We start from the raw sequence: 25,808 nt of genomic DNA on the forward strand, positions 1-25,808 counted from the left end.
AGTGTTACTTGGAGAGAGCTCACAATGCAATTAGGGAGCTTCACTATTTTGGATACCAATAAAGGATTTATTACTAGAATAGGTCTGATAACTACTGAGCTGGTTGTGTGCAGGTGGGTTCATTAACATCTGGAGCAGAGATCCCCCATCATGCTGTGCTTCCTTGCTATTCTGGTCCCAGAGTTCCATGTGGTTCTTGCCTTGGAATCTCTGTTCTCCATTCTGTATGCCAGGGGTCTCCAAACTACGGCCCGCGGGCTGGATCCAGCCCAATGCTTCCATTTGTCCAGCCCTCCAAACCAACAAGGGAGAAGCAAACATGAAGCAGGCAGGGGGAGGGGCTGCCGGCAGCAGCTCACACAGGGCAGCAGCACAGCTGAGGGGTGCAGAGGGGTGAGTGCCCCGGGAGTCAGTGTCTCCCCAAAAGGGGAGCCAGTTTAGGTGAGAGTCATTGCTGAGATCTCAAGGTTGCATCTGTAAAGGCAAAATGCAACACTTAACAGAGGCAGCATTGTTCACACCAGACAGATTGATTCACCAGGCAATGATTCCCCCTACTTAAGGGCAAGCACAGTCTATACGATAGCATAACTTGCACGTCCCAAAGCAACCGCACATAACCCACTGGAGCCCCAAAATGGTGAGTAAGCGCAGGATCAAGGGGGACTGACTGTTTCATGGCTGTACTGTCCTCTGGGTTTCTGTGCCTTGGGGAGAGCCAACAACTGCAGGGAGCCCCTGTAATGAACACTGTCCCCACATTTTCCACAGGAGCTTGTCCTGGAAGATATCTCGCTGCTGAGGGTGACCTGGGAAGCAAGAGAGGGTCTTCTACTGCAATGCGGCTTCCACCCTGGCCCATGTGCAGCTTGTCTGTGTGCAGCAATGGTCCCTCTGCCCTTCACGGCACAGTGGCATGGACATGTTAGCCTGATTGGGACAAGGACCACAGGGGCTCTCCCAAGAGACCTGTGCAAGCACATTGCCCAAGTTCTGGCTGAGACCTTTGAAGAGATCACTGAGGCCGATTACCACAATGTGAGAGAGCACACCAATTCCCTATTCTGCATCTAGGCATGCATGTAGCCCTAACCCTCCTCGCCCCAAGAGCCCGCACTGAACAATTTCCTTCCCAAAATAAAAGCCACTTACCAGGCACCTCCTCTGGTGCTTGTTCTTCCCCAAGCACTGGCCATCGCAACTGGCTACCATCCTCCTGGCTCAAAAACAGCTCCTGGCTGCATGCATCTTGGGATTCCAGGGTGTCTTCCTCCACCTCAGCTCCCTCACTCCTGCTTTCCTCCTCCTCCTCCTCCTGCCTTGTTGAACTGGGCTCTGAAGTGTCCAGGGTGGTCCTTGGAATGGAGGTGGGGTTGCCTCCAAGTATTGCGTGCAGCTCTTTGTAGAAACAGCATGTCGTGGGGGCAGCACCAGAGCGGCGATTTGCCTTGCAGGCTTTGTGGTAGACATTCCGCAGCTCCTTCACTTTAACCCTGCCCTGCATGGCCTGGTCATGGCCGCTTTCTGTCATGTCCCTTGATATCTGCCCGAAGGTATCGTAATTCCTATGGCTGGAGCGCAGCTGGGACTGGACTGCTTCCTCCCCTGAAACACTGATGAGTTCTGGCACCTCGCCATTGCTCCATACTGGGGATCACTTGGCGCATCTAGGCATGGTCACCTGGAAAGATTCGCTGAGAAAACTCTATACCTGGCTGAGAAAACAGGAAGGGGACTTTCAAAATTCCCAGAGAATTTAAAGGGCAGGTCTGACAGTTGGTCACCTGAGGCAGTTGAGTTCAAACCTATGACCAGAGTGGCTAGAAAAAGCATTGTGGGACACTTCTGGAGGCCAATCAGAGCACATTAACAGACCAGGATGTTCACACTGACGCCGCGATGCTCCAGCGGGGGCGCATCAAATGTTATTCCACTCGGCTCGGTGGACTACCAGGAGCACTCTAGCCATGGAGTCAGAGCGCTCTACCTGCCTTGCCAGTGTGGACAGGTTGTGAGTTAGAGCACACTGGGCTGCTTTAATGTGCTTTAACTCACAAGTGTAGCCATGCCCGTAGTTCTTTCCTTTTCTGCCACAGGTCATCCACAAGCCACAGTGATCTGTATGAGCAGAGAGTACAACGGAGTGCATTGGTGCCAGTGCCAATAGCAGTACTGACAGTATTCCTTGTTCAGGAACTGCCTGGCTGCACTCACTGAGCACTTTACCACTTGCTGCAGATTACTGATCACTGGCTGCTGTATCTTACTGCTTATAATTAACCCACACGGAGCATGGGAAGCTTAACTCATAGGTACTTAAGTCCTACCCTACACCCATCTTCTCTTCTTTTTGTCTCCTGATCCTCATCCCACACCCCATTAACATTCTCCTGAGACTGGTGGAATGTTAGTACATACTGTTAAGGGATGAACAGGATATGTGCTTTATCCGTCCAAGACCGACAGGGAGGCAATGGGTTCTATGTGATATACCCAGAATGTTTAACAGTCAAATTTATATCACTTGTTTCAGAAGACCATGAAAATGGCAAATAACTTTTTTGAGTTAAATCTTCAGAAAACTCATCTTGCTAGACACCCAGTGCAACGGACGTCCACTCAAGTCATTTTAAGGTGGGATTTTCAGAAGTGCTCAGCAGTGGCCTAATTCTACTGCCACTGAATTCAATGGTAAAATTCTCTGTGACTTCAATGGGAACAGAGTTAAGCCAACCCCTGAGCACTTTTGAAATCCCCGTCCTTAATCTGTTTGAGCTCAGGTCAGATATGTCAGGTGAGATTTTCAGAAGTGCTGAAGTAACTTTAGAATCACAAGTCCTATTGAAAGTGTGCTCCTAAGTCATTTAGGCACTTCTGAAAACCTCACCCTCTTGGACAACTCTGCAGTCCTTTGTTTAGAACTTCAAATCATTTCACATTCTGAAGGCAAGTGTCTTTATTTGTTAGAGGCTATGTATAAAGATATAGGTTGGTTTAGTAAACACACACTCCATTCTTCCCCAGAATGGTTTATGGTGGCTAGCGCTGTAACCGGACTTCTATTCTGTATAAATGAGCAGATGTTAGTTCAGCTACCTTGTACTAGACCTTGCATTAAGACATCACCATCACTTGATTTACTGCACGGTTATTATTTAATGGTTGGTGTGATCTTTTATCCCCAGGAAAGAGATTCTATTTTCTTAGCTAGTTCCCTGACTGATGTATTTTTTACAAAAATCAGGCTATAATATGTTCTTCATTAAGTTTGCTTTATTTTTCACAGTACTGCCACAGATCAACTTCCAGTTTCCTTCACTTATTCCTCCCAGGTGATGCTTTAGGGTAAGACTGTGTCTTTCGTTCATCATTCACCATGTGACAATGACACTTTTACTCACCAGACAGAGGGGAAACTTTTGTTTTCTCCATAAATATCCCAGATAATTATCTCTGAGATAAGCACCAGTAAAGATGGACATGAAAGGCTGCATGTCACTGGGCACCTAGTCACACTTGTCGTCAGAGACAGCAGCTTGAATAGCAACATAAGCAGCTGTAGTGCTAGAACCACTCTTACCACATGCATTTCTGCAGCTAAGAAAATCACTGAGATCCTTTTGGCCAAAATATTATGTGTGTTGATATTCAGAAAGCCTTATGCAGTCAGAGTCAAGGGACTCATGAACTCACTCTGTCTCTAGCTGTGCATCAATACATTGATCTATTGCCATTTTATCTCGTAGGTCCTCACTGGTATCTGGATATGCCGGATATACCAGGCTCATGAGGTTTTCTACCAGTTCAGGTGGGTTCTCTAATGTGCCTCTTCTTCTGGCCAGTTCATATGCATGGCTGTCTCCAAACTGCCAGATAACGCAGTCTCTTTTCTGTTCTGCAGCCACTCAAGTTAGCTGCTAGAAAATCCCCTCTCTGCTCCTCTCCTCAACTGTTCATTGAGGCTTTGATGTCAAATTGAGGCAAATCAGCCTCCTGGGAAGTTCTTTCTTTCTTTCTTTCTTTCTTTCTTTCTTTCTTTCTTTATGAAGTAAGCTGGGGAAGTCTGATCTTTCCCATCTGGACTTCTGGGGTTATATCTGCAATGGAGCTGGGAGAGCCTACCCACTCAGTTGGACAGACTCATGCTAGTTTGAGCCGAGCTGACAGGCTAAAGATAGCAATGTGAACATTACCGCTCCAGCAAAAGCCACCTGAGCTCACAGAGCCCAGGGAGCAGTGTGTGTTTGAGAGCCCAAGCCACAATGCTACACTGCTATTTTTCAGTGCACTAGCTTGAGCTGAGCTAGTGTGAGTCTATCTACCTGGGCTGCAAGACTTGCTGCCAGCTGTACTGCAGATATACCCTCAAGGGTACAGACACTCAGATTGCTGTGAAGGATCCAAATGTTGAATCCCGCGTGCTTGTAGTTTGCTGGGACTGAGGATCTGTCCCAGGCTTTGGGCCTCTAGGCACACACTCTTGGTGCACATTTAGTGTTTGACACCCCTCCTGGCAGTGGGGACCCCCCGATTCAATTGCCTAGGCTGTGAAACTAGTGTGGTCTCTCCCTAGCCTCCCAAACAGCTCTTGTATGTTCTCCAGAATCCCACCAAAGGTGTGAGCCCTCTGGTTCCCAGTTTACCCCTTTAGAGGTATCTGACAGTGAAAGCAAACAGACACAAACAAATTTTGCATAGGATTCTGTAACACCATTGCTCTTGCAAGGAATATTTAAAAAACAACAACCACCCTGAATGAAATGCAATTCACTGTCACTCACCTTTCCCTTGGAAGTCCATTTGTGTTTAGGTAACTGGGTTTCCTACCTCCATTCCTCATTACGTTCCAAGTTGCTTGTTGCCTTTCAACTGGTTTCACCAGTTTGGACTGGGCACTTCGTAGCTGGGCTTCAAGGTCTGACTTTGTAGCTTTTCAGCTTCTGATCCAACAGAGATTTTATTTAGAGCTGACTGGATTTGATCTCCATCTTCTGGTCATTTCTCATTCCTTTCTGAAATGCCTCCAGTTGCTGTTTTTATTCCTCTGGGACCTCCCTGAATTCCTCAAGTGCCTCAACTATTTGCTCTTGGTTCAACAGGAAGACCAGTTCACAGTTTCTCTCTGTGGAAACTCCTTCCCACACCTGACACCAGAATTGCCCCTTCTCCTGATGCCAGTGTCCCATTCTGACATCAGCATTGCCCCTCAGCTGAGTGGTAGCTGATGTCCAAGAGCTTTGTAGATCGGCTTCCCAGTGGAAAAGAAATTAGTGATGCAGAGTCTAAGTATCTTCTAACTATAACTTTTTTATTGTCATATATACACTAGTCCTAGAACAGAGTTGATAAAAAAGCATGTTAGGCAATCCCTTTTTTCAGGAAACTCAACCCAACAGCAGTGCCCTGTTCCCCAAAAGCACATCTGCCTCCCCAATTGCATCTAATAAGAGACCGAGACAGAGAGCAAACTCTTCTGCTGCTCACGGAGGTCCCTGTCCGAGGAACACTGTCTCTCCTTGGGACATTCTATAGCCCCCAAAATTAACAACCAACACAGCACCACTGCAATTCTTCCTAAGAGTGAGCATTTATTTGCACACTAAGAAAAAGCTCTTGGATGACTATGTGTAACAGTGCCAACTGGCGATGCCTGCCTTAAAACTACTAATTTCATCCTATCTGTTCTTTTTGAGCCACATTTTCTTTACATTGCAGAATACAGGGGCAATATAACTCTTGGAAAATTTGAGACTAAGTCAGCTGGTTCCTGTAGCTTTTCACCATACACAAAGACTTCCCTTTTTTGAGCTCTCATTTACAGCTTTAGCCATCTGTGAGAGTTACACTATTGTTCTTAATCTGATTTGAGCATAATTTATCCATTATTTTGTCAAGAATTCAGAGTGGCTAAATAGATAGACCTTCTGTCTCTGGATTATGAAAGCATAATCAATGTAATCAAGATGGAAGTTCCATAGCCAATGCTCCTTCAACCATTTCCAATTCATACTCCATTAAAATTACCCTTGTGGCATGCTCACAGTTGCTTCAGGTTTATATGGCAAGGAAGACAATCCAGCTTCAATTCACATTATTCAGCATCCCAAAAAAACAAGGTGTGGTTACCACATTTGCAACTACATTGCTCAGCGTTTCAAATAGACTCATACACATTCCATGGTACCTCTCAAGACTCCTAGGCAATCCACATTTCATTCCCCTAATAAATCTCCCAACAGGTGCACAATTTGCTCTGATTATTTGTTTTTTTGCCCATTTGGTCATCAGTGCATTCAAGTTAGACACTGCTTTCATGTGTGTTTGTGGAACAGACTTTCAGATCCTCTTTCAGGATGGAGACCATAATTACACATCTGTTGATTCTGGTCTAATCTTATTTCAGCAGTTTAGCAGGCTAGCCTTGACAGAAATCATGGGGGCACATGCAATCCAATCCAACCTTGCACTGAAGAATTCCAGGGACTCTTGTGAGGGAATGGAAGCCATTTGGACAAATGCCCATTGGAAAGAGCTACTGACTTGATTTGCCGTATTGGTCTTTCAGGATGTTTACAGTTTTATAAAAGTCTTCGTTAGAACTCTCCTTTGTTAGCTGGAAAGGCTATAGGTCACAAGGATCTCACATGTATCTATCTGAAGGCAGTGCTTATCCCATTTCATTTTCTGACTCTGTAGCTCTCCTGTATCCCAATTCCTCTGCTAGGTTATTGGAGTGATAACTATGTCTCTGCAGAGCTCATAATCTTTCTGTTTACCAAATACAGTTCCTTGTCATTGGTAGGATGAACCCAGACTTTAATTTTTGCTTATGACTGGTCTGAGATTTTGCATTCTCTTGTCCTCTAAGGCTTTTGGCCTCATCAAAGGCCCTTTGAACATCTCTTAGCAAAATCATCTATGAATATTTATTTCTCTGTACAAGGCATAGGACCATCATTAGTAAGATCAATGTGGGGAGGCCCGGTAACATGATTTTAAAGGCGGAAATGGGCCTGATCCAAAGCTGTTCAAGTCAATGGAAAGACTCCCATTCTATGGGCTTTAGGACAAGCCTGAAATGGGAAATGGGAGGCAGATCCAAGCTTTGTACTTTTGGATCAAACTTCCCAATCATAGCAAAAGTATTGAAAAACTAAAGGCGTATACGTCACATTAACAGCATATATGGACTCTCTGCACTTTCTCTAGCCAAGTGAAATGTGCTAAGCAGCTAATGGGCTCACTCAGTTTTGGATTTATTGTAAGATGAATTGGAAAATGAATTACAGCATAGAGGTCCGCTGTCGGCTGCCTTTTTCTCATAACAGCTCAATACAACAGCAAAACAAATACAAACAGAGATAGAAACATGAGTTCTTATAGACCAGCTGTGTACTTTAAGACTGTCACTGTAGGAAAATGAGAAAATAAACTACTTAACTGTACAAGTAATTTCAGCTGGATCCGATTATCCATCTGCTAATACAGTGCAGCCAGCAAGCTTTGCCAATGACAGATTAAGGTCAACAGAACAATCATTCCTGGGAGATGCCCTGTTTTTTATGTATTGTTACCAAACAGTTCTGTAAATTATTTTTAATATATTGAAACCTTGATTATCGGACTCTTGTTTTTCTGTAATAAGGTTGTTATCCTTATTAATTCTTTGTATTATAGTAGCACTTACAGTCCCCAAACAGGATTGAGACCCTAGTGTGCTAGGTGCTGTATATACTCATATACAAAGAGTTTACAATCTGAATAAAGCAGAAGAGAGGAAGTGTTACTGTTCCCATTTTACAGATGGGTGATTAAAACAGAGAGACTAAGGCCTGGTCTATACCACAGAGTTATGCTGATGTAAGTCCCCTTATGTCAACTTATTTGTGCATGTGTTGGCACTCAAATTTGTCTCTTGCCTGCACAAGTACCCTGTTAAGGCAATGCTGTGAAACTACCTCTGCAAATGGCAAAGAGCCACATTTCACCTACTGAGGTTGACACAGTGTAAGTGTAGATACTGCATGACCTGTGTCGACCTTAACAGTCCTCCAGCAGCTGTCCCACAATGCCAACAGCCACCGCACTGTTCACACTTGTGATCTCCACTGCCAAGGAGACCAGCAACCACCGTCCCCTTAACACCCTGCATATTTTTTGAAGTGCCTTTTCCTGATTCCCACCTCAGCAAGCAGACCTAGCATCTCTCTTGCTGCATGGAATTGGCCAACCAATCATGCTGGCTCCACAGACTAGATGTGCTCCTGTCTGGAGTAGATGGGGGTATTGTATCTCCAAGGCCTGTGGGGATGAGAGGCTGTGCAGGCACAGCTACAGAGCAGTTGTAGAAACGTGGACTCCTATGACAAGATTGCACAGGGGATGCAGGCAAACGGGTACAACAGGGATCAGCAGCAGTGCCATGAGAACACAGAGAAACTGCGTCAGACGTACCAGCGGGGCAGGGACGCCAACAGTGAATCTGGTGGTGAGCTGCAGATCTGCCACTTTCATAATGAGCTGCATGCTAGATGTGGCAGAGACCCCCCCTCCTCCAGCACCCCACAGACCATTGCAGACACCTCCGAGAAGTCCAGGACACAGACCCATAAACAGCGAGGAGCAGGACTGGGGAGATGGGGGTGGGGGGATGCTTCCAGCTATGCCATGATTTGTTTGAGACTCTGCTGCAGTCTAGCAGGCCCCCCAGCTGAGCACAGGTGAACTCAATGAAGGGAAGGAACTATAGGTAAACGTGTGCATGCATTTCCTCTTATAATGTTTAAATATAAAGATGGTGCCTGGCCCATCTCCAAAGTAACAAGACACAGGTATTGACTTTTCATTGTTTCACGTGTACAAGAAGAGGTAGCAGTATAACAAACTGAGGTAGAGTTGGTATCTGCTTTTCATTCCCCTGAAGAGTTAGCTGGGGGAGGGAGGGAGCAGAGCAGTTTGTTTATGTACATAGGGATTCTCCTGAGCAATCTCAATGAAGCTTTCAGGGAAATACTTTGTAATCCTTTGCTGAAAGTTTCTAGGGCCATCGGCCTTATTTCTTCTGAACACTTTCCCCCACCACTCCGTGATGACTTCAGCGGGCACCACTGCAGTACACAGGCTAGCAGTGTGCAGGCCAGGGTGGCTTTAGGACCCAGCAGCAGCTGTACTCTGTAGCTTTGTTACCCTCAGGAGCGAGATATCACCTTAAATCCCCACTCTTGGCTCGGACTGGAGAGCGATGCTGTGCAGAGGGGCTAAGTAGCACATCTTGTTAATGTTTATGAGAATACGGGAAGGGAGTTTTGAAATGTAGCTTTCACTTTCCACTGTGGCTGTATATCCAATCCTAAATCTGTCTCAGCTGTAGCTGCTGCTGCCTGGAGAGTTGTCCCCTTTACCCCCATGGAACACCTGACCTGGAGGAGGAGAAAGAAGAGAACTAGAGAGGAGATGTTTAGAGAGATTCTGCAAGCCAGTGCTCCGCCAGCCTGTGAACAAAGGGCCAGATGGGCCAACATGGCAGACAGCAGGGAGAGAGACAGAAGAAAGACCCAGGAAAAGACCCAGAAGGAAAAGGAAAGAGAGAGGCACAGGCACCAGGACATAATGAGAGTTCTCATGCAGCAAACAATTGCTGCAGACTCTTGTTAACCTACAGGTCCAACAATCACAGATTCACTCCTCATTGCAGTCCCTGTAAAACTCCATGCTGGCAGCTCCTCCACCCCCAACTTTTCACAGAGCATCAGAGGGTGCAGCCATAGCACTACCACTTCACATTGCAAGGCAGTAAGGATGGGAGCTTCGCCTTCAGTGATCTGTGAGAGCCATGGGTGTAGGTATAGCCAAAATGGACTGCATTTGTGCACTAAAATGTTGGCTGCCTTTCACATTTTAAAATTCCATTCTGTTAATTTGTTACAAGTGTGTGTTGCGTTGTCCTTTTATTTTGCACAGTGGGTTTTTGCACTGTTTGTCACTAAATAAAATTCTATTTTTGAAAATAATTCATCTTTATTAGTTCATTACACCTACTGCAGAATGCCTTGTGGTACTCAAAACACCCAGTATTCATAAGTGTATTGCAGCCCGGAACTCATAGGTTCAGCAAAACACTCAGTCATGTGTAAGTGTACAGCAAGCGCCACATAATTCATAGTTTCAGTGAGACGGCATTATGTTTAGAAACATATCCCAGGCACTACACATTTCTTAACAGCCCACAAAGTTTCAGGGCTAGAGCACAGTCAAGTACAGTACATTAATGTGGCTGATCATTAAAATGCTCTTTGAAAGCCTCCCACAACTTCATAGCTCCATTTTTAAGCTCTTGTGATAGCCACTGATTGTCATCCCAAAGCTGCTGAGCTGGTAGCTGAATCTTTCCTTGGTGCTGTTGAGGTGGCCAGTGAATGACTTCATGAGCTACGGGAGCAAGAGCCAGGCTTAGGTCTGACAGAAGACCAGAAGACTAAAGTGCAGTCTATGTGATGTTTATTAGGGTTGGTTTCCAGAAAGCATGTGTCCCATAACTCTGATGCCACAGAGCCTTGTTTCCCAGTGTCCAATTCTCCCCTCCTCAGCAGGCATAATTATACCTGAAATGCACACCCACAGTCCCACCCCTTACAACTTATGGTCATGTTCCATTTTGGGGGGTCATGGAGCTTTGTCCCACCTCTTTTGTACTCCACGTGAGGGGAAAGGAGTCAGGGACAGGCATTTCTCTGGCCTTTTAGTGTTTTACCTTCCCCCCAATCCCACTTTGTGCCCCCCTCCCCTCCTGACAGGTTGCTTGAACTTGCCTTGAGATAGGGGTTGAGGCAGTCTTAAATTGTGCACTCCAGTATCACTTTAACTTCTCTTATCTCTTCCCATTATGCTAACAAACCCACCTGGCTAGGCAGAAGCAACATACAGTGTCTTTGTCCTTTGTTTACACATATCAGTAAGAATGTATGTGTATCAAAAAAAAAAAAATTAAACAGGCAAACACAACTCAAAATACTATCTCAGGCAACAATACAAGCCTGAATCCTACATTTGCACTAGCACTCCTGGCAATGACTATTGACATTTCAACACCATCACTGGTAGTTTTCTGGTGAAGAAAGAATGTTCCTGTTTGTAGCTTTCTGAACAAGCTTGTGTTCTTCCCTGACCAGCCAATGCTGATGTCACTGAAGTGGCCACAGTGATCCACCAATGTTTACATAATCATAGAAAAGTTTCCCTTTCTGTTGACATACTCTGGCAAAGTAGGCTGATGCCAAAATATGGATATACATGCCATCTGTTGCCCCCACTGAAGTTCAGGAACCCCATTGCTGTAAATCCACCCACTATGTCTGGCACATTGCTGAGAGTCACAGTCCTGAGTGGCATGAAAGTGGCCCCCACCATGGATTTTCCAACCTCAGACCTGCATTATGATGCAATCCCACCAGGCAGTGCTCATTTCTCAGACCCACAAGTGGTTCTTTACCATCTCCAGCTGCTTTGTGAATTCCAACAACCTTGATTTGTTTTTCACTATGTTCCACGGCAATCTGTCCTCAAAGAAATCATCACGTCCCTCATTGTTTTGGTTCTGCCTGTGGGTCTGCAAATAGTGGAGGATTGTCCATCCTGTGCTTGCAGTGATCATGAGATTGGTGCAGATCTGTGCAGTTTCCATGCTTCTTATAGAGATGGTGGACAGCAGGAAATGCCATGCAAGTTTGTGGAATTATTTTTGTAACTCCCCTACCCCCATTAAAAACTATGAGATATGGACAGGGCCAATCGGAGAGGGGGTCAGGGGAGCATTTGACCTGGACCTCAAGCTCAAAGGGGCCTCAAATTTAGACACTTATTAATTTTGTGGCATTTGATAAGTTTCGCAACTTGTTTTTATGTGGATCCCTATCAGGCCAAAATGTGACAAACACTCTCAGCTTAGAGCTGCAAATTTAAGCAAATAAGAGAGGCAATTTGGGAAAAGACATAATTTTGTTGTTAACCGATATAAATTTTGTCATATTAAAGAGTTAAAAATGTTCATAGATATTAATTAAAATATATCAGTTCTGATGGCACAAGATTAGACTGATGAACGTGTCCTCTCAGATCAGCTGATTATATAAACAAATCACTACTAGTGGTTGGTGCTGGATCAAGCGAGGGTTGAAAGGTAGCGAATTGTTACATTTTAGTGTCTTTATAGTTTTATGTCTAGTTGACTAAGGAATTATTTGTGTGTGAGAATTCCTCATTATTATCTTCATATGGTAGCTAAAAGAGGTCACTGGTTGGTTGGTTGAGCCCTAGCGTGGTAGCTTGGCCATCATCATAGGCTTTCATAGCCTATAGGCCCAGATTCAAGGTGAAAATTTGTGAGGACCTTCAATGTGTTGAAGCAGGTAAAGAACTATCACTGTTCAGCTATGAGACAAGAGCGTTTGAATAGGCTCATCATGCTTAATATCAACTGTGATGTTGCTCAAAAGCTAGATTGTTCCACAATAATTAGTGCATTTGCACCAAAAAAGGCTAGAAAAGCATTTGTTAAATAAAAAAAAATTCAAATTATGTCTCACTCTTTTTTGGTGCCTTTTGTTTTCATATGTTGCCATTTTTATTAAGGCTAGGGGCCTGAAAAGCTGGAAGTGGCCCAGGCCTTTCTGGACCTCTGAGAAGGCCTGGACATGGATAACATTATGGGATAAAGAAAGTTGCATTCTGGGAACTTGACCCCTAGATCCCTGCACAATTCATTTCTACCCCACAACGCATTGCAAAAGACTTCCTGAAAAGCATGACTCTAGGTGGCAGCACATGGCACACCGGGATACCTACCTGTGGTGCATCACGCTTTGCATAAACATAAGCACTCCTCGTGAGTACATGCAGTAGTGATGCAATCAGCCAAGCATGCAAACACATGGATGAGGTACTAACTTCGGCAGCTTCATGCCAATGCAACTTTCATTAACCCAAGACTGTAGCATAGACATGGTCTGTCTTGGTCAAGACATGACAGACAGACAGACAGACACAAAACAGTCCTTAAGGATGCTAGCGCTCTCTTAGCCAGATTGTTACAATACTTTTCCTATAACTTACTTTTGTATAATGACTTTGTTTAAATGAAATATTCAGTTTCACTGACACAGAAGATAACTGTCAACAGAGATACATCCAGTTCTGTGTTAATGTGCCTACTAAGGAATCTGTTTGTCAAAAGACATTTCCTCAATTTTTTGTGGTTGTTTGTATTGTTGTTAGAGACATACTGACAGGTATTTTGAAATAAATTACCAAAATAATAGAAGCTGTCATGATTATATTGTGTTATTTTGACAAATAAAATATGCAGAATTTTAAAATATTATGCTCAGAATTTTTAATTTTTTGGCACAGAATTCCCCCAGGAGTAAGATTATTTCTTAAGGTACGTCTAGATTACCTGCCGTATCGGCGGGTAGTGATCGATTTCTCGGGGATCGATATGTCGCGTCTCATCTAGATGCGACATATCGATCCCCGAACGATCCCCGAAAGCACTCCCATCGACGACCAGGAACTCCATCAGTAGCGAGAACGTAGCACGGTAACGGAGTCGATAGGGGGAGGCCAATGAACATCGATCCGCACTATGAAGGACAAGCGGTTACTTTGATCTAAGATACTTCGACTTCAGCTACCGCTATTCACGTAGCTCCTGAAGTTGTTGTATCTTAGATCGATCCCCCCACCAGTGTAGGACAGCGCGTTTAGACCACAGCAAAGAAATCTCAAAGACTCAAGAATTGAGGGTTTTACTTCCAGGTTCTGGAAGGAAGTTATAAACCATTCTGTTATAGGCTCTTCTCTTTCTGTTCCTCAACTGCCTACAATTTTTTTCCCTCCCTCCCCTCCCTCTCTGGCTCCTATTTCTTCTCTAAACCTATTCCTGTCTCTCCCACCCGCCAGTGGATTACTCCAGTGGTTCTCAACCAGGCGTACATGTACCCTTAGGGGTACGCAAAGGTCTTCCAGGAGGTATATCCACGCAATCGTAGATACTTTGCCCTAGTTTTACAACTGCTACATAAAAAAGCACTAGTGAAGTGAGTACAACTAAAAATTTCATACAGACAATAAAAGCAGCAAAGAATCCTATGGCACCTTATAGACTAACAGACGTTTTGGAGCATGAGTTTTTCGTAGTGAATACCCACTTCGTCAGCATGCAGTAGTGGAAATTCCAGGGGCGGGTATATATATGCAAGCCAACCTAGAGATAACGGGTTAGTTCAATCAGGGAGGAATGGGGGCCCTGTTCTAATGCAGTTTAGGTGTGAAAACCAAAAGGGAGGAGAAACTGGTTCTGTAGTTGGCAAGCCATATCACAGTCATTGTTTAATCCTGAGCTGTATGGTGTTGTATTTGCAGATGAACCGAAGCTTCAGCCAGTTTCTCTTTGAAGTCTGGTCCTGAAGTTTTTTTGCTGCAGGATGGCCACTTCAAGTCTGCTATAGTGTGGCACGCAGGGCGGTTGATAGTGTTCTTCTACTCAGGTTTTTGTATATTGCCATTCCCTAATATCTGATTTGTGTCATTTATCCTTTTCCGAGAGACTGTCCAGTTTGGCCGATGTACATAGCAGAGGGGCATTGCTGGCATATGATGGCGTATATTACATTGGTGGACGTGCAGGTGAATGAACCGGTGATGGTGTGGCTGATTTGTTAGGTCCTGTGATGGTGTCACTGGTGTAGATATGTGGGCAGATTTTGGCATCGAGATTGGTTGTGGAATTGGTTCCTGAGCTAGAGTTACTATGGTGCGGTGTGCAGTTACTGGTGAGAATATGTTTCAAGTTGGCAGGTTGTCTGTGGGCAAGGATTGGCCTGCCACCCAAGGCCTATGAAAGAGTAAGATCATTGTCCAAGATGGGTTGTAGATCCCTGATGATGCATTGGAGGGGTTTTAGCTGGGGACTGTATGTGATACCCAGTGGAGTCCTGTTGGTTTCTTTCTTGGCAGGGATCTACAACCCAATTTTCTCCAGGCCCCGGGCCCTGCAGAGTGCTTCACTCGCTCCAGGGGCCCCGGAAAATTCTCGTGGGGCCTGGGCCCCTGGAGCATCTTCCGCTCTGGGTCTTCAGCAGCAATTCAGCGGCACGGGGTCCTTCTGTCCTGGGACCCACCACCGAAGTGCCAGGTCTTCGGTGGTAATTCCCCCACCGCCGAAGACCCCAAGCCCGCTGAATCCTCTGGGCTACCCTGGCCAGGAGGAGCAATTACAAAAAAAGTGCTACACACTCCCATGCAGCCATGGGATGGAGCATGGTTAGTTGCTATGTGGGTATGATCATTGCAGTCTGCAGTGTGGTTAACTGCAGTAGCTATGTGGGAATGAAGCATGCTAAGCGTGCAGACAGAATTGTCAATGAATAATGATGCTAGCTTCTAACAAATTTCTACTGAGCGTGTCATAACAGTGATTTTTCAGAAGCTTATTGCTTGGCAATTATTATTTTTTGACTGAAAATTAAACAAAAACAAAAAAGCCACCCACCACAGGGAGAGGCAGACACCCAGCATGGAAAATTTCAGCCTGAATAATTAAAGTTTGGCAAAGTTCATAAGCAACTGAAAACTGGGTCTTCTAATGGAAAGGCAACTTTAACTATAGGTGTGTCAGTATCTGTGCAACCTATAATGTATGTTTTTGAGAGGGAAACTTTCCCCATCCACATACCTTTTGGTCTAGGGCCGGGGTTGGCAACCTTTCAGCAGTAGTGTACCGAGTCTTCATTTATTCAGTCTGATTTAAGGTTTCACATGCCAGTAATACATTTTTATGTTTTTAGAAGGTCTCTTTCAAAGTCTATAATATATAACTAAGTTATTGTTGTATGTAAAGTAAATAAGGTTTTTAAAATGTTTAAGAAGCTTCATTTAAAATTAAATTAAAACGCAGAGCCCCTCGGACCGGTGGCCAGGACCCAGGCAGTGTGAGTGCCACTGAAAATCAGCTTGCATGTCTCCTGCTCTAGGGGGAAGAAACACTGTCTGGGATCCAGGAGTTATTGTCTCATCTTATTCTGACAGGTGGTAATATTTATCTGCAGTTTGCAACATATGCTTCTGAGCAAAGCAAGTGTTATTCATCCACTTTACAAATGAGGTAACAAAGGCCAAAGAAGGTCAATGCAGTCAGGTCTGGGACTAGAACACATTAGATAGCCAAGTCTCATCCACTCTGCCTTTCAGACCAATAATGCTAGTCTGTGTGCTGGGCTACCATGCCCGTAGACCACAGCTTGAATCATTAGCAAATGCTCTTTTCACAGAGACAGAAATAGAACCCAGGAATCCTGATACCCCCACTAATCCAGTGATGTCGCACAAAGAGTACTAACTGATTGGCAGAGTACGTGTGTATTGCTCCTTCTTATAGAGATGCTAGAGGATAAAGCCTAATTATAGTGCCACTTATTCCTTGAGCTCAGATGTTGGAAAGGCCTGGGATTAGACATGCTCACAACTCATGTGGGGAAAACAATAGGATGCCATTGTACAATTAAAGACTTCATAGTCATACACATGCACAGGTATAATTGAAGTTTAATGAGTAGCCTTAATTCTGGTATTTCCTGACTTTCCATCTGACTTTTGATGGAGCTGGTCAAAGGCTCCGTCAAAAATGAAATCATTTTAGGAAAAAAATGTGTTTTGATTGTTTTAATTTTTTGAAAATATTTCAAAATGAACTTGTTTTTAAAAATTGCTACTTTCCCCCCTATTTTTACATTTTCCCCCACTGGAACAAAGCAGAAAACAGTGAAAGGGTAAAAGAAATGGGAAAAACCCTGAACATTCTTACCGAAAATTTTCAAAATGAAACATTTAAAGAGTTTTTCAATTTTTTCATTAAAAAAAAGTGAAAAATCGGTACAGTCTTTAATTACAGGGTCACATACTATTTTTTCCACATGACCACTGCCTCATTAAGTGCATGAAATGGATGATGCTCACTTAATAAACAACTAAACAATATCTTGTTAAAAGTATTCACAAGCCTTATTTACGCAAACTTCAAACCCGTGCTGTCATAACAGAATTAATAATTTCACCATGGACCTTTCTGTGATGCTCATCGCTGCAGTATCTGAGTGCTTCAAAATATTAACGAATTTATCTTCACAACACTCCTGTGAAACGGGGTATGTGGTGTTATCCCCATTTTACAGGTGAGGAACTGAGGCACAGACAGATGAAGGTCAAACATGTCCATTAATTTTGGTTGCCCAATTTGAGATGTCTAGGACCTGATTTTTTCAGAAAACTTAGCTTTTTACAATATTCTCTTTGTTCACGTCAAGAAAATGAGGAACACACAATTAGTGACCACTTGTAAAAAAAAAATTGTTTAAGTGACTTGCCCTGCCTCAGAGTAACTGTGGCAGAAGCACCATTAATTCTGACATTTCCTAACATTTGAGGGCTTGACATTGCAACTATAATAATGGTCATTTAGCAGGTTTTTTGCAGGTAATTACCTAGGATTTTAAAAAGCAAACTAACCCCCCCCCCACAGAAATGCCACTATTTGCATCATATTGACACCCATGTTAGAATCCTAGAGCCACTGCACAGATCTCTGCCATTGGAGCTAATGGAATAACTGATAGCTGTAGTAGGTTGGTTTCCTCTGTCTGAACCAGCTCTAGTGGGGAATGAGACATTTTGCCAAGGGGTTTCACAGATATTTGCTGCTAGAGGCATTGTGAGACTCAGCAATCCTGGGTTCTGTTTTAAGCTCTGGAGGGAAGTGTGCTGTAGTCATCACAGACCCTTTTTAACATTTCTCCCAAGCTTGACCCCTTCTGCCCCATCTTCTTCCCAGTTCTGTCTCTTCCCCAGCCTAGGCTCCTCATCCACATTCCATTTTTCTCACCTTAACCAGTCTTAGTCTCTGCTCCTTAGACCAGTGTGAGTCTTTTTCCCAAGCCAGACCACCTCTCCCCAAGACCTCACCTGATCTGTCACTTTCTTCCACTTTCTCTCCTGGTTTTCCCTCCATCCCTCCAACTTTCTCCCAGTCTCTCTCCCGGGGCTTCTCATCTATTATCAGTCTCCTGCATCTACTCCCTCCTCAGCAGCCTCCCCATTTCTTGGCTCCTTTTTCTAGACTCTTTGCATAATCAGTCTCAGGCCACGTCTACACTATGGGATAATATCGAATTAGCTAAAATCGGTTTTATAAAACTGATACTATAAATTCGATTTCATGCGGCCACACTAGGCACAGTAATTCGGCGTTGTGCATCCATGGTCCGAGGCTAACGTCGATTTCTGAAGCGTTGCATTGTGGGTAGCTCTTCCCGTAGCTATCCCATAGTTCCCACAGTCTCCCCCGCCCCTTGGAATTAACTGGGTTGAATCATTATTGTCACGGGTGGTTCTGGTAAATGTCGTCAGTCATGGTCCTTCCTCCGGGAAAACATCAGCTGACAATCCTTTCGCGCGCCGTTTTTTTCCCTGGATTGCCCTGGCAGACGCCATAGCACGGCAACCATGGAGCCCGTTCAGCTTTTTTTTTCCGGCACCGTATGTATACTGGATGCCGCGGAGAGAGAGACGATACTCCAGCGCTACACAGCAGCATTCACTTGCTTTTGCAATGATAGCAGAGATGGTTACCGGTTATTCTGTACCGTCTACTGCCGGAGAAAACTGGCAATGAGATATGACGGTTATCTTCTCCCCCTCTGTACTGTCTGCTGCTATCATGAGTGCCCCTGGCTGAAATCGGTTGGGGGCGCAATGCAAAAGCAAATTTGGATTTGACTCACTTGGGACTGAGTCAATCCCTCCCTTTATGGTTTCTCAAAATAGAGTCAAGTCCTGCCTAGAATAAGGGGCAAGTTGTATTAGAGGACAGTGTATCCGAGCACAGCTGCTCCGTGTCAGTATTCACAGGGGGTGCCCCTGCAACAACCCATCTGTTGCTTCCCTCCCTCCCCAACCTTCCTGGGCTACCTTGGCAGTGTCCCCCCCCCCCATTTGTGTCATAGAAGTTATAAAGAATGCAGGAATAAGAAACAGAGACTTGTTAGTGAGAATAAAATGAGGGGAGGCAGCCATCCTCCAGGGCTATGACAGTCCAGGCAGTACAGAATCTTTTCTTTACACAGAAAAGGGAGGGGCTGATGAAGCTCAGCCCCCAGTTGCTATGATGAAGACGGTTACCAGCCATTCTGTACCGTCTACTGGGAGTAAACTGGGAGTCATTCCCATTTTTACCCAGGCATACCCCCAGCCAGCCTCACCTGAGGCCAGCCAGGAGCAGTCACGGGCTGATGCCGACGATGGATATATCATCATATTGTACCGTCTACCACCGGGAGGGGGAGAGGAGCGGATACTGCTCTTCACTGCTGCAGCATCGCGTCTACCAGCAGCATTCAGTACACATAGGTGACATTGAAAGAAGTCAAGAAATGATTTCTTTCCCTTTTCTTTCACGTGTGGTGGTGTGGGGGGGGAAAACTGAGGAGCTATTCCCTGAACCACGCCAGACACTGTGTTTGAACCTACAGACATTGGGAGCTCAGCCAAGAATGCAGAGACTGCTGTGGACTGTGGGATAGCTGGAGTCCTCAGTACCCCCTCCATCCATGAGTGTCCATTTGAGTCTCTGGCTTCCCGTTAATGCTTGTCACGCAGCGCTGTGTATCCTGGAGACTTTTTTTTCAAACACTTTGGCATTTCGTGTTCTGTAACGGAGCTCTGATACAACAGATTTGTCTTCCCATACAGTGATCAGATCTAGTATCTCCGTACGGTCCATGCTGGAGCTCTCTTTTTGGATTTGAGACTGCATCGCCACCCGTGCTGATCAGAGCTCCATGCTGGGCAAACAGGAAAATGTAATTCAAAAGTTTGCGGGGCTTTTCCTGTTTACCTGCCCGCTGCATCCGAGTTCAGATTGCTGTCCAGAGCGGTCAGTGGTGCACATGTGGGATACCGCCCAGAGGCTCAATAACAACGTCGATTTCCGTCCACACTAACCGTAATCCGATATGTTAATATCGAATTTAGCGCTACTCCTCTCGTCGGGGTGGAGTACAGAAATCGATTTAAAGAGCCCTTTATATCGATATAAAGGGCATTGTAGTGTGGATGGGTACAGCGTTAAATCGATTTAACGCTCTTTAAATCGATTTAAACGCGTAGTGTAGATCAGGCCTCAATTCTCCTCCCCCAGACCAGCTTCTCATCAGCTCTCTCTCCCCTGCCTCCAACCCTCCCTGCCCACACTGGTTCCCAGTCCCAGTCTTCCTCTGGCTCTTCACGATGACCTCTTTGTCACCCCCCCACTCCATTCCCAGTCCTCCCATCCACATTTCCCTCACCAGCTCCCAGTCCCCTTCCCCAATCAGTCCCAGTCTTCCCCACCACCATCCTCAATTCCCAATCAGCCTCTAGTTCTAGTCTCAGTCTGACCCCTAGGCTTCTCCTCTCAATTTATTTTCCCCACCCAGGTCTGGCTCTTGTCCCTTCTGCATTCAACAGGGGCAGACTTTGTCTCCATGCTGCCTGGGACCAGCAGGGAGAGAACAGCAAAGACAATCTCCCTGCTTTCATTTCTAGCCCCCCAGCCCACAGCAGCTGGGAGCACCACTTGTAAGGAAAGTCCTGCTTGGCCCCAGCTGCCCCGGGATGGATCATACTCAGCGTGGCTGGAATATTTGGAAAATTAAGCAGCAAAACTCCAACAAATCTCTAGTGTGTGTGTAAACTGACATTGTTCAAAGACTTGTAACTTGGCCAGATTAGAGCAGATTTGGCCTGACAGTGGTGGCAAAGAGGCAACTAGTGTTTAAACTGTCCACTTCCTTTCAGTTTCCCTCACCCAGGCTGACATTCCCCATCTCTCTCCTGATGGATTCCTTGACCTTATCCTCCTAGCCCTATGGTCCTCTTGGTTGCTCACTGTTGGGTTGGACTGACTATCTTGGACCATTGAACAATATACTGCTGTAACCCTACTCCTGCGGTTCTTTTTTCCCCTCCTGAAGGAGACAGGCCACTGTAGAGTGTCAGTGACCTTGTGACAGAGCATTATTGTGAATGCTCATGAACAACACGTAGTGGATAAGAGTGACAATACCTATGAAATATTTAATTATCACTCAGATTCTCTTATTCACACCAAGTAGTATCATAAATATATGTAGACTGTCAGTGGACAAATTTGAACATTAAGGTACAAGCCTACTCAGCAGAAGTAAGGGTAATAGAATCTGGCCCTATAATTTGTAGCAGTTATCTAGATTTCATTGTGTCTTGGTGTGATGCCCTATAATTAAATCACCACAACTCTGGTGGAAAGGTTGACTGGTTTTTTGTGCTTATGAAAGAAGGGGGTGATAGGGATAAGCAGAGTGTAAGATTCCAAAGCTACTACTTCTGCTCCACTGTGGATCTTATTTCTCTATTTTATTTGTTACTGAAGCAGGAGATTATAACCCAGACAAGAAAATACAGAGATGCAGCAAAAACTGTATTATAAAAAAAAGTCATGTGACCATTTTTAATTGTCCAACTTTTTTCATTGTTAAGATTAATCTGTTTTATACTCCCCAGGTAACCCATGGAAGATTTACCTCTTGAGGCTTTGCATTTGAGCACATTTATCTATGCAGTAGTGCAAAAGAAAAATAAATAGTCTAGCAGTGCCAGCAGGGTTGCTTTAGTAAAGTTGGGTTTCCTATTATACAAACCATGACCTAGAGATTTATATCTTGGTTATTTCAAATCTCATCAAGAGGACAACATTTCCAATGGAAATTACCAACCAGGTTGCAATTTCTTATAAAATAAAGTATTTTATCATTCCAGAAATAGCACATCTGACAGTGGTCAATAATGAAATGAGCTTTGTACAGTGTAATCAGAATGGTGATTACAATCTTCCTTATTTTCAAAGGACATTGCCAACTCCTAAACCAGATATTTTTAGTGGATGTAAATCAAGTTAATTTAGAAAAGTAAAAAGGAAACAAAGACCCTCATGCTTACAGCTATGTAGCAGGGTCTCCCTATTGCTAGTGTACCACCTTGCATTTGTGTCAGGGAATGTAGATTTTGCTGTGAGTGGGGCCTCCTGGCTGCTCATTGCTTACTCTGCAATAATCTTTTTTCTGGTAACTTACCCCTCTGGCCAGGTCACTATTTAGTCCATTCCTTCCAAGGTTACAAAGTCCAACAGGACAGCTCTCCACTTGCCATTGCCAGGCTCTGTGCCACTATCCCAGTAGGTGGCAGGTGAACTTAGGCCCACCTGCTACATAGTGTTACAGTCAAGGCACCCTATGGCCAGCAATCCAGGTCTACTCAGCCCTAATCCCTGTTACTGTTTCCCTGGGCTCCTTCCTACCCAACCTCTCTATCTTCTCTTGCCTACTTCTGGATTTACCTCTGGAGCCTGCTCTACTCCCTGTGGCTACTATCAGAGGGGTAGCCGTGTTTGCCACTTTTACAGATCCAGACTAAGAGTTCTGTGGCACCTTATAGACTAACAAATGTATTGAAGCATGAGCTTTCGTGGGTGAATACCCACTTCATCGGATGCATGCATCTGACAAAGTGGGTATTCACCCACAAAAGCTCATGCTTCAATACATTTGTTAGTCTATAAGGTGCCACAGAACTCTTTGCCACTTTCCCTGTGGTTACTTCACCCCCTCCTAGCTTCTTATGAGGCTCCTTATTCCAAAGCAGAATTCCAGGGCTTACTCTTCCCCCTGGGCTTCTGCCTTGCTCCTGATGACCTCCCTCCTTCCAGGAAGGGACTGCAGACTCCTTCCCTTACAACCTTTTTCTACATGCCTGGTTTTATAGTCTTGTCCCAGAATTAGTGAGCTGCTAAGATGGCATAAAGCCACAACCGCCCCCTACCTTGGGTCATGAACTAAAAGTATCTCAGCCAGAGCGGAGAATCAGGCCTAATGTTTCCAGAATGTTCTCAACTTATTTTAATACCTAGCACTTACATTTTTACCCTTCTGTCCCTTCTTCCTAACCAGTTCTACACTCTGCCATTGTGTTGCAGAAATATCTGCCTGGGAGGTTCTAGGCAAAGTTGGGATTTATTTCTTTGTACATGTTCTGAAATGGGGGATAAATTTGTTTGAAAAGTTGGTTAAGGGAGCATGTGTAAGATTTTGTCATGGGTATGTTTAGTAAAAGTCACAGGCAAATTGCAGGCAATAAACAAATCATGGAAGCCCGATTTCCACCACCTGAGGCTGAAGTCTTGGAGATTAGCTAAATAGAGTTATCAGCTTTCTAACTGCAGAAAACTGAACACTCTTGCCCCTTCCCCAAAGCCCCACCCACTCCATCCCCTCCCCTCCTGTTGCTCGCTCTCCTTCACCATTACTCACTCACTCATTTTCACTGGGTTGGGGCCGGAGGTTGGGAAGTGTGGGAAAGTCTCTGGCTGGGGATGAGCGGTTTGGAGTGCAGGAGGGGGCTCAGGTCTGGGGCAGGGTGTTGCGATGCAGGAGGGGGTGGGGAGTGTAGGCTTCAGGTGGTGCTTACTTCAAGCAGCTCCCAAGAAGTAGCAACACATCCCTGTGGCCCCTAGGTAGAGAAGGGGTGGCCAAGTGGCTCCACCCACTGCAGCTCCCATTGGCCATGATGGTTCCCAGCCAGCGTGAGCTGCAAAGCTGCTTCTTGGGATGGGGGCAGTGCAGACATCTTTGACTGCTCCTGCACCATGCCAGCTGCTCCTGGGAGCTGTGCAGAAAGTCTGCTTTAGCCTCACTGCACTGCCAACTGGACTTAAGGGCCTGGTCAGCACTGACTGGGTGTTTGAGTAGAAAACCAGATACCTAGCAACCTTAACCCAAAACCATGGAATTTTTTACCTCCATGACCAGCTTGTAGCCTTATTCTTTATGATTGTCCTTGTAATGCTAATTCCTTTAGAAGTAATTTCCCAGCATATAGCACTTTGACTTTGCAAATTCTTTGCAAATATCAGTCCCATGGTTGTAGCACCTTATAGACTAACAGATATATGGGAGCACTACGGGACTGATATTTGTAAAGAATTTGCAAAGTCAAAGTGCTATATGCTGGGAAATCCACTGAATGTCTTATTACCTTGAAATCCACCATCCTCTGCTCTTCCTCCCCTGCCCCCCAAGCATTGTTAATGGAGAAATTATTTCTGGAAATAGATCACATTAGAAGGAATTAAAAGAAAAGTGACCCAGGGACTAGGAGGAGTTCTCCAAGAAAGGAAGGAATAGTTCTGGGGAGTTGTAGGGTGTTTTTTCTTCTCTTTCTGCACACGGAAATTACATTTTGTACTATATCCTTTTAAACTAAAAACAAACACACAATGGGAACAATGCAAGAGGCAGATCTTATACCTTCTATCTGCTATTACTTACACACCAACTCGGAGAACAATTTAGACTACAGTTTATATGAAAGATGATTTTCTGTATTATCTGCTTTGGACACTGAGAATATGCTCAGTGGAAGAGGCTTGTAGAATGCAATAGTGATGAGATGACTAATAGAGTTCTACAGAAAGCACTCTGTTAAATTGCAGAATTTAGTATCAAACAGTTTTTCTTTTGCATTTTTTAAAAAAACACTAATAGATGTCTATAGTAACAATATCATTTTATATTACATTTTACAAGTCTGATTAAATCAAACATGTCAAAGTTAAGATAGCAACTTCAGTGCTGTGAAATAAAGCTGATAAAAGGTAATCAAATGAGAGATGGAGTCTAAGGTAATACTTGTATGTGAATGATATTTTGCTGTTGTTTGAGCATCCTGTATGACTACTACAGAGGAATTAGTGACTGTCAAAATTACATTTGGAAAACATTTAAAAACAGGGAAAACATTGTGAGCGCAGGGGAAGAGAATGAGGAGATGCCTATTGAACTAAAATCCAATAAAGTGGTAATTTAAATGGCTTCCTGAAAATATTAAATAGGTATTTTATTTAATATTGGAGAATACTCTTGCAGATGAAATGAGTAACTTGAAGCAGATGAGTAGTTTCAAAGGGTATGTTTACACTACGGGATTATTCTGATTTTACAGAAACCAGTATTTGGAAACAGATTGTATAAAGTCGAGTGCACGTGGCCACACTAAGCACATTAATTCAGTGGTGTGCATCCATGTATCGAGGCTAGTGTCGATTTCCGGAGCGTTGCACTGTGGGTAGCTATCCCATAGTTCCTGCAGAGTCCCGTGCCCATTGGAATTCTGGGTTAAGATCCCAATGCACGATGGGGCAAAAATAGTGTCGCAGGTGATTCTGGGTAAATGTTGTCACTCAATCCTCCCTCCGTGAAAGCAACGGCAGACAATCATTTCACGCCCTTTTCCCTGGATTCCCCTGGCAGACGCCATAGCATGGCAACCATGGAGCCCATTTAGCCTTTTTTCACTGTCACCTTATGTCTACTGGATGCTGCTGACAGACGTGGTACTGCAGTGCTACACAGCAGTATCCCCTTGCCTTTTGCAAGTTAACCATCTCTGCTATCAGTCCTATTGTACCATCTGCTGCTGTCATGGGTGCTTCTGGCTGGCCTTGGTGAGGTTGGCCGGGAGCGCATGGACAAAAATGGGAATGATTCCCCAGGTCATTCCCTTCTTTAAGTTTTATATAAAGGTAGAGTCAGTCCTGCCTAGAATATCAGGCAAGTCTACTAAGGAACCAGAGAGGCAAACAGCCACTCTGGGTCAGAGCCCCAAGCATCCCGCAGAAATGATGAGCTGCA

General features: G+C 44.6%; 1 long non-coding RNA gene across 1 annotated transcript; it reads right to left on the reverse strand.

Annotated features, from left to right (window-relative positions):
* Positions 1-329: 329 nt before the first annotated feature.
* On the reverse strand, positions 330-5,258 carry LOC142046212 (uncharacterized). The gene is made up of 3 exons (XR_012655108.1): positions 4,782-5,258; positions 1,153-1,715; positions 330-474 (listed from the first exon to the last, which is right to left on the reverse strand). It is a non-coding gene; the product is annotated as an uncharacterized LOC142046212 (long non-coding RNA).
* Positions 5,259-25,808: the final 20,550 nt, after the last annotated feature.

Source organism: Chelonoidis abingdonii, chromosome 2 (assembly GCF_003597395.2).
Source record: "Chelonoidis abingdonii isolate Lonesome George chromosome 2, CheloAbing_2.0, whole genome shotgun sequence".
Taxonomy (NCBI): domain Eukaryota; kingdom Metazoa; phylum Chordata; order Testudines; family Testudinidae; genus Chelonoidis; species Chelonoidis abingdonii.